This window comes from Pseudonaja textilis, chromosome 1 (genome assembly GCF_049901715.1).
Source record: "Pseudonaja textilis isolate UNSWEBS1 chromosome 1, rPseTex1.2, whole genome shotgun sequence".
In the NCBI taxonomy this organism is placed as follows: Eukaryota; Metazoa; Chordata; class Lepidosauria; order Squamata; family Elapidae; genus Pseudonaja; species Pseudonaja textilis.
Window position 1 is genome coordinate 146,731,624 of NC_141990.1, and position 10,118 is coordinate 146,741,741.

At 43.2% G+C, this 10,118-nt stretch overlaps 1 protein-coding gene across 4 annotated transcripts in view; it reads right to left on the reverse strand.

The window, feature by feature from the left end:
• Window positions 1–6,095, reverse strand: part of PAK5 (p21 (RAC1) activated kinase 5) — a 126,815-nt gene extending 120,720 nt beyond the window's left edge. For 2 of the 4 annotated variants that reach the window (XM_087919060.1, XM_087919066.1), the window contains exon 1: window positions 5,830–6,091. The gene's annotated coding sequence lies outside the window, so the exon portion shown is untranslated. Of the gene's footprint in view, window positions 1–5,829 lie in introns of all 4 variants that reach the window. The other 2 variants (XM_087919065.1, XM_026710345.2) reach the window with 2 other exon arrangements.
• Between the last annotated feature and the right edge of the window lie 4,023 nt (window positions 6,096–10,118).

Here is a 10,118-nt window from a genome sequence, read left to right on the forward strand (position 1 = left end):
AGTATCAACCACAGTGCAACCATTTTGGCATTGCTTTGCCCTACATAAAAAATTTAACCAAACCATTCACATTCCTATTATTGGTATAATATTTACATTTTGATTCTAATCCTCCTAGCTATTTTTGTTCTGACCTTCCCCTCTTTTTTGCAACCACAGGTAAAACTTATTCCAGGTATCATAATATTCTGATTCCCCCTTATTTTTCAGTATTAAAGTTAATCTATCAGATTCTGCACAAGCCATTATTTTCCTTATTATCTCTCTTTTTGGTGGTATATTTTCATTTTTCCAATATTGTGCATCAACCATTCTTGCCGTTGTCAACACATGTATTATTAAATGTTATACCTTTGCTGTAACCTTCTGTCATTATTTCCAAGAGAAATATTCCTGGCTTAAACTGAATGTGTTCCTCCACTATTTGCTCCACCCATGTCTGTATCAATCTCCCATATTGTCTTGCATGATTACATGTCCACCACATGTGGCAGAATGTGCCTGGTAAGTCCTTATACTTCCAGCGTTTTGGTGATAAATTTTTGTACATTTTGGCAACCAAGCATCCGAATTTTGATCATGTGACCATGACAATGCTGCAACGGTGTGAAAAACGATCATAAGTAACTATTTCCAGTGACCTTGTAACTTTGAATGATCACTGAATGAACTGATGTAAGATGAGGACTATCTATACATTATGAAGACGTTTGTTTCTTAAAGCCATAACAGAAGTGAAGCATATACAGGTTGTTCAACCAAAAACTTAAAATGAAGAATGGGGTGTTAATATGCTTGTAGAGTTACACAGATGTGGTTCAGGGCTTAAGTCAGAGATCAGTGAGGAACGTCTAAGGTTCACAGGACTTCCACCAACATTCTAAAAATAAAATAACAGAAATACTGTGAATTCAGTTGTTCTCAAGAGCTTTCAGTGATCTTGGAAAGGATTTGAAGAACCTGTTAGATTTTGTATTATTTCAAAGAGATTTCAGGTGGTTTGTGATATCAGGTCATCTGTTAGAATCATAGATGATACTCTCCAGTCAAAAAAATGTGTTGAATTATAATGTAAATTGAAATAGGTCTAGGAAAATGAACAAAGTTCCGGAGGAATATAGAGCATGGTATCTCCATTTAGGGACAGAATGATATTGCAAGTAAAGCATGCATGAAATCTGAATATACCTAAACTGAAGCCAAGCACCACAATTCAATTGTGAAGAAAAGTCAAAGGGAATTGACTGGCTTTGATTCAGTGCCTATAACAAAAGATGTCAGAGGAAGTACATAATTGGGTTCAATCCCAGAGTAGTAAGAGAAACTACATTATACAGGATAAAAGTCCAACTGACAAAAAAGTAGTTTGGGCTGTTTAGGAAGAAAGAAAAGCTTGAAGAGCATGTGTCATTCCATGCCATTAACAAGGACACATATCAACCAAGGTTGGTGTCTGAAATTTTGGGGTCAGCTCTGAAGAAAAGTAGCCAAGGGGCTGCACATTTGGTATTAAGATTTACCAATATTTGCCTCAGCATACTGTGCTTATACTTCAGCATACTGATCAGAAATATCTTTTCCATTTTTCACACCACTAAGAATATCAGTTTGGTAGCAGGAATCCCAGAGTCCTGCTACAAAAGGGATTGTATTTCTTAAGTTCCAAGTTGCTCCAAATTCAGAACAGAAATAAGAACATCAAAGTTGTTCTTTGTTCTTAAAAGGCTTTTAAGTAGAAACTCAACAGCCACCTATCTGAAATGGTATAGGGCAGGCTTGTCCAACCCGCGGGCCGCATGCGGCCCAGGTCGCCTCGTAATGCGGTCCAGTGCCCATCCCAACCTTCATGCCAGAGCCAGCGAGGAGGAGGAGGAGGAGAGGCAGGAGCGAGGCGGGGAGAGGCGAGCGCCATGCCAAGCAGCAACAGAAAAGGCGGGCGCCGTCAGAGCGCCACCTCCTGCTGTTGCCGCCACCGCCGCTGCTTCTGTTCCCGCCACCACTGCCGCTTCTGCCCCCGCCGCTGCTGCTACTTCTGCCCCCGCCATCGCTGCTGCTTCTGCCCCCGCTGCCGCTGCTGCTTCTGCCCCCGCCACCGCTTCTGCCTTCCAGTCCTGCCTCATTCAGCCAGGCCATTTGCAGGAGGAGAGGTAGGCACGAGGCAGGCGAGCTTTCTCCCCCCCCCCCGCAAAATTTGGCTGGAAAATAAACCGTGATAAACCGTGATAAAAAAAACGTGATAAAAAATAAATAATTTTAATAAATAATTAATAATAAATAATAAAAAACATCTCACTAACTTCATTTCCAAATAAATTTAATATGTTAACTATGTTTTCTATGGTTTTTTTGGATGATCAGGTATCGTTACTGTTATTTTATTTTATGTGCGGCCCAAACCAAATTTTCATCTTCTAATATGGCCCAGGCAAGGTGAAAGGTTGGACACCCCTGGTATAGGGTTTCCTGCTTAAGCAGAGGGGTTGGGCTAGAAGACCTCAAGTGCCTTCCAACTCTGATATTCTTATTCTTAATCTGTGCTGTGCTCTGTTATTCTAAATTCTACACTCTACTCTACTTTACTCTGCTCTACTCTATGTTCTCCATTTTTTATATTTTGGGAACAATGATCCAATTTGTAGAACTGGCAACTATTCTAACTCCTAGCACAGTGTTCCTCAACCTCAGCCATTTTATGAGGTATGGACTTCAATTCCCAGAATTCCCCAGCCACCATGGGGAATTGCTAGCTTGGCTGTGGAATTCTGGGAGTTGAAGTCCATACCTCATAAAATGGCTGAGGTTAAGAAATGCTGTCCTAGCAGAAATTTATGTTGGGGTGGGGGAGAGAGTAAGCATAGCAATGATGAATAATTGCATCTAACAATCCACTGAGTTAGCCATTAACCCTCTGAATGATATTAGGAGAGGCATTATGGAAATTAAACAAGGATCTCAATCTAGCTGCCACATGAAGCCAAAGGCAGAGATCTTTGGACGTGTGGATGCCTAGATAGAGTTGATGTCAGCCCAATGTGTAATTCTTCTATTCTCATTTTGCTTGTTCTCCTGAATGCTCATGCCTCTGGAAATCACTGTATCATTCCTTTGAGCATCATGGCTTTCTTGTCCTTAGTGTTAGTTACAGCAAGAGAAAGTTAAAGTCCATCGCTTCTGGAATGTAGGAGTCTGGGGAACCTTCTCTAACATCTTGCACACTTTCTGTGTATTATGCAATGTTGCTGTGGCTGTTCCCATATCATACCAGAAATAAATTATACAGATGTAAGCAGCATCTTAACTTTCATGTTTGAAACTCAGTAAAATTAAAGAGATTTGGTGGTATATTCTACTGATTTCAAAACTGGGCTTTAAGATTTCCTGCCCACTCCCTTCATTGTTTTCCGAGTGGCAATCTCTTATAATGAGTTTGCCTACCATCTTTGATTTCTAATGCAAAGCTAATTATTTAGCTATGAAGGAAACCTATTTGGACGGCTTAATTACTCCTTCACTTTCTATTATTCAAAAATGTTTGAGAGTGAAGGGCTTCAGATAGCCAATTTGTTGACAAATAGTCTTAGATTAAGATTGCAACCACCAATATGCTCACTTTTACATTAGTGTTACTTAGGGTTGACTAACTTCTGGGTAACTTTTTAAAAAATGTGCTGTAAAACAGGGGTCTCCAACCTTGGCAACTTTAAGCCTGGTGTACTTCAACTCCCAGAATTCCCCAATTCTGGGAGTTGAAGTCCTCCAGGCTTAAAGACATAGAATTCTTTATTGGCCAAATGTGATTGGACACACAAGGAATTTGTCATGGTACAGATGCTCTCAGTGTACATAAAAGAAAAGATACATTTGTCAAGAGTCAAGAATCATGAGATACAACACTTAATAATAGTCATAGGGCACAATAGCAATCAAATCATACTAGAAAACAGTCAATATAAATTGTAAGGATACAAGTGACAAAGTTACTGTCATACAGTCACAAGTGGGAGGGGATGGGTGATAAGGAGTGATGAGAAGATTAATAGTCATAGTAGTGCTGACTTTGTAAATAGTAGGAGAGTATTGAGGGAATTATTTGTTTAGCAGAGTGATGGCATTCGGGGGAAAAAACTGTCCTTGTGTGTAGTTGTTCTGGTGTGCAGTGCTTCAAGTTGCCATGCTATTGTAGACCCCTGCTCTAAAGGCATGTTTTCAAAGTGTTAGCTGAATATATTACCTGCCGTCTCCTTTAAATTCCTAGAAATACACACCATACAACATTTGCAGGGGGGGGGGGGGCTTCAAGAGATTGGCAAAAGGCCCTATTTATATATTTTAGATCCACTTGGTTTTATAAATAGAGGCATGTCTCATCCCCGGAACTATTAAAACAAACAAAAAGCGTGAAATCTAATCTCAGCAAGTAGCTTGCAAATCAAAAGTTATACATATGTGTGTGTGTGTGTGTGTGTGTGTGTGTGTGTGTGTGTGTTTTCTTAAGTTTTCACAGGTATTTATATGTATGGTATTCAGCTTTGTTCGAGTATTTTCCCACGTCAGCATAGTTGTGCTTTTAAAGTTGTAGCAACGTTTCAGTAGTATCTCATATATATATATCTTTTGATTTGCAAGCTACTTGCTGAAATTAGATTTCACGCTTTTTGTTTGTATATATTGTATATATGTATGTGTATATCTATCTATCTATCTATCTATCTATCTATCTATCTATCTATCTATCTATCTATCTATCTATCTATATCCATCTATATATCTATATCTGTCTATCTATCTCTATATCTAGCTAGCTAGCTAGCCAGCTAGCTAGTATTGTTTAATCAGGGTCGGGGCTCTTTCCCGGTCTCCCCCTTTGCTCCCTCCGCGACATCTAAAATGGCAAGGTCAGAGAGTTTGCTGGCACAACCCACTTGCAACCGGGTTTTAGATTTCCCTATTTTGTCCCCTTTCTTTAAAATTCCGAGCGCGCAGAATCACGGAAGCTTCCCCTCCATTCGGTTCGGATCACCGCTCCGCTTCTTTTTCAAACCCTGTCGCCACACACCACCTCCCCGGTAGGAGGTACGCCAATCCACCCATGTGTATCCCCCCCACACGCCCCCTCCCCCCGCCCCATGCCTGTAAGATGCCGGCCACGTTATTAGGAGCGATCCTTACCCCGCAATGGGTTTTGGCAAGTGAGGCTTCCCGGCTTCCCACTCCCAGCCGCAGGCTTCTTATTTCCAAGCGGCGCGAACGCCCCAACGCCGACTTCGATCCAAGAGCCAAAGAGCCGCGCGGACCCGCCCTCCTCGGGAGCTGGAGTTGGGGCCGGGGTCGGCGCCTGGATAGCGGCGCGCGATTCCGCCGACCCGGCCCTACTTATAGATATAGAAGTAGAAGTATCTATGGGTGTGTGTGTGTGTGTGTGTGTGTGTGTGTGTGGAGGTTGGACGCCATCCCCAAATGCCGCCGGGGGGTGGGGGGGGACCTCGCCTTCTCGGTCGCCTCCTCGGCAGCTCCCGGCAATGGCACACGCCGCTCCACACCCACCTAGCCACCCACCGGCGCCTTCTGGTTTCTGCGCGGCGGAGTTACCGGCCTCGCAAGGCGCAAATCAGCGCTCGTCTCCGGAGACGCGCGGTGGGAAGCCGACAAAGGCGTTGACAAGCAAAGGAGGTGGCGGGGGGCTTCTCCCTCTTTGCCTCCTTCCCTCCCTCCAAACTAGGCGGACGGATGCTCCCCGTCCACCCCTCTCCTTCCTTTCCCCCCATTCTAAGGATGCGGCTCCAAACCCCCGAGGCGCGCCATTCATTCCCCAGCCCTGCCGGCGCTTACCCGATGGCGGGCCGGCCGCTCGGCCGGCTGCGTGTCAGGCGAGCGCCCGAGGCATCTCCGGCTCCTTTTCCCCCCGTCACATCGCTGCTCAGAGCGCCATGTTCCTGCTGCTCTCCGCGGTGCCACACTTGGCGAGGGAGGCCAGTAGGCACCGCTCGGCGGCGGCTCGGGCGGGCTGCTGCGCCGCTACATCCGGGCTGCTGATGGCCAAGAACTCCAGATCGCCTCGCAGCGGCGGTGAGCCGTGTTGCTCCCGCGTAAGAAACGCTTTCCTTGGAAGGAGGAGGAGGAGGAGGAGGAAGAAGAAGGGGGCTTTACCAAGCTGGAAGGTCCTCCTAAATCTCCCTTCACTCTTCCTTCCTTCCTTCCTTTCTTTTTTTGCGGTGGGCCCTCCCAGCTACCCCTCCCCTTATCATAACAGCTCCCCTCCTTCTCTCACGAGATTGAAAGCGGGGGTCCTACTCCTTCTCCCACCACCCCTTTTCATTGCTTGGTTATGATTAAAGGTAACCGGGAAAGAAACCACTGATACAAACCACGTAGCAGCGCAAGCAATTCCGATCTTTTTAAAAATGGCCTTTTGCTATCAGCCTTCACTGTGGGTTCTAACTTCACAAGCTTGATCCAGGAATAATAATAATAATAATAATAATAATAATAATAATAATAATAATACAATGACAATAATAACAAACAAACAATAATTAAATACTACTAATAATACTAATACTAATAATACAATGACAATAATAAACAAACAATAATTAAATAATTATAATTATAATAAACAATAACAAACAATGACTTATTATTATTATTATTATTATTATTATTATTATTATTATTATTATTCTACATAAAAATGACAGTATACACAACAAACGAGATAACCATGCTGGGTTTCATATCACAAATCACTAGTCGAACACCTCCCAAGTTTTTAGGACTGCGTGATGTATCCGCGGATTATGCAAGCAGATCGCGGTAGCATTCCATTACGGTGCGGTTCTCTGACATGATGTATTTCTGCTGCTTCTGAGGTTGTTCAGCTTTCCGTAGCCCTGCAGGCCCATGCCCTGGTTACTCAACTAGGGGACCCGTGGCCTGTAGCCCACTTGTCGGTGGATGCCTAGGTTCCCCAACACCCGACACGGTCCTTGTTAACCCGGGCAACCCCGTGGGGGTTGTTGCTCCTGCTGCTGTTGTCGTTATTATTATTATTATTATTATTATTATTATTATTATTATTATTATTATTAGAGGACAAGCCTCTTTAAGCTGGGTTTGGGTATTGGTAGTTATACCTGTAGGCCTAGGTAATTTTTTTAAATGGATAATTTGGGAATGGTTTGCCTTTCCTTGATTGGAATATTTCTCTCAGCTTCCCAGTCTAGGCTACAGTGTAGGGATTTCCTTGTGGTCTCCTGTTCAAGTATTAACCAAGGGCAACATTGCTAAGCCAAAATTAACTGAGTATCATCACTTGTTCTGTTCTTTTCAAGAAAAGCAAACAGAGTTCAGGCTTTAAGATCAACTATACTGTTATTATTTTATGTTCCTCTTTGGACAGTCCTACAAAGATAACTTGGGTTGAAAGCCAATAAGTTAATATTTGGGTTAAGCAACTGTTTTGAAATTACACCGATGTAAGGAAGGTTAAATGTAGTTGTGTTAATGTAGCTCTTGATTCTTAAAAGCTTCTGTTGTATAGCCTATCCATGCATATGAGGAATAAGTTGACAGGTTAAGCCAATCCCCTCACCTTTCAAACAGATCACCAGTGTCATGCTTTGGAAAAACATTTAGGGATTAGGTTCCAACAATTACTAGAAAAACCTTTAAACCCAAGTACAGGTAGTCCTCCACTTATGAGCACAATTGAGGCCAGAATGTATGTTGGTTAAGTGAATCACTACAGTTGTTAAACTAGTAACACGGTTGTTAAGGGAATCTGGCTTCCTCATTGGCTTTGCTTGTCAGAAGGTTGCAAAAGATGATTGCAAATCGTCATAAATGTGAACCAGTTGTCAAGCATCTGAATGTAAATCATGTGACCATCTGGATGCTGCAATGTCATAAATATGAAAAATGGTCATGTCATTTTTTTTCCAGTGCCTTTGTAACTTTGAACGGTCACTAAATGAACTGTTGTAAGTCGAGGACTACCTGTCGTTTCAAATTAGAAACTCTGTGCCAAGATTTCGAGGGATATATATATATATATATATATATATATATATATATATATATATATATATATATATATTTCAATCCAAGCCACATTTGATATCCGTACACCCACAGAGCTTCAGAAAATGAACACCTGGATTAAACAAGTTTAGTTACAACGCGCAATCCTGATTGCTATTATGACCATCTCCAAGAGTGATCTGAGGGGATGAAGAAGAGCATTGCTCCATATTTCAACCTGTGGATGACTGTTTGCTCAAACATAAATAAAGCGTCTATGTTTTGGCCACATGCCTGCAAAGTTTTAAATGAATTTTTAAAATAGGTCTCTTGAGAAATTCAAAAAAGGGGCTCAGGTTCATTTCTAGTTGGGGTAGAATATACCCCAAGTATATATTGCATATAAAATATATAGAATATATTTTGGAGTGTGTGTGCGTGTGTGTCAGAAATGGTATTCAGCAGGTTCTGACCAGTTCTGGAAAACCAATAGCAGAAATTTTGAGTAGTTTGGAAAACCAGCAAATCCCACCTCTGACTGGAGATTTTACAGTATCCTTCCCCTGCCACGCCCACCAAGCGACGCCCACAGAACCAGTAGTGAAAAAAATTGAATCCCATCACTGGTGTGCGTGTGTGTGTGTGTAGCTTAATATTAACATATTCCATTTTAAATTTTTAATCAGGCATTGCATTATATGCATCCTACTACATTTCACCTTTATGGCGAACATGGAAGTAATTTAACTATTAGCAATTAAATTCTCTCCCCATTGCAGCTTTTCCTCTTTTGGACTCATTGCAAGTTGTGTTTGCACGGCAGTTTGGCACAGTGCGCTTATTACTTCCAGTTGATTTAGACTTTTTTTTCTTTTCTTAAATCCACCTTTTCACTTATTTTTATGATAAAGGATACTGGTAAAAGCATCAATCTTATAAAAAACATACCACGAGTCGTCCTCAAATTACAACAGTAATTAGGACTGGAATTTCCATTGCTAAGGTATATGATTGGAAAGCAGTGATGGCAATCCTTACCACCAGTCGTTGGATGAATACCCACCCCAGGGATGGGATTCAAAAATTTTAGCAAAGGGTTCTCTGTCCGGTTGCTGAGTGGGTGTGGCCATGGTGGGTGTGGCCTAGTTGGCCTCCTGTACCATGACGGGGGGGGGGTTTGCCCTCCCCGGGCTCTGGAGGCTTTCCTCGAGCTTCTGGGAGGGCGAAAATGGCCTCCCCAGGCTCCGTAGGCTCTCTCTCTCTCTTCTCCCGAACTTCCGGGAGGCCCATTTTTGATCCTCCCTGAGCCTTCATGCACACCCTGCATTTATCTGCATCCCAAATGGGCCATGTGGGGACTCCTGGGTGGAGAGGCGGGGCCAGGCAGGAGTGGGATTTGGGGGTTCTCTGAACTGCACAGAATCTTAGCTAGAGGGTCTCCCGAACCCCTGTGTACCCCCAGCAGCCTACCCCTGACTCACCCCAATCCAAGCCATTCCAAACTTGGTCCTTCCCAAACCCTGAGCCTCCTCTTCAACTCCTCCCCTCCGTGTAGTTGCCCTCCCCAGTCTCTGCCCTTTTGACTGCCATACTCCCTGCCTGGTGGGCTCTCTGGATTCTCTGCCACCCTGCAGCTCAGCCACTTCTTGGTACACAGTGGCTCTGGCACTGCAAGAAGCCACTGAACTGCAGTACAGTGCAAAGCCACAGCTGCCACTGGAAGCTTCACTCCCCCCTCCCCGCTCTCCCCCACACAGCAGCCTGCTGTGGTATGAAGCCCCAGAAACGTAGCACAAAGCTGCGGTTGCATCAGAACACTTCAGCTACCCCAGGGTAGTTCTATCTGCGGCCACCTTCCTTACCCTGCACTCTGAGCCCCCTGCTGTCCTGAAATTGGTGAAATTGGAATGATTGGTCTAGAACTGTACAACTGCTAAGAGAGATAATTGCAATCATATATATGTGTGTGTGTGTGTGTGTATGTATATGTATGTATGTATATATATATATATTCATAGATGAGAAGACAGGGTTTCAGAATTCAAAATATTCAAGCAGAAACAAAACCGGATTCAAAAGGGTTAAATTAGCACAGTTGT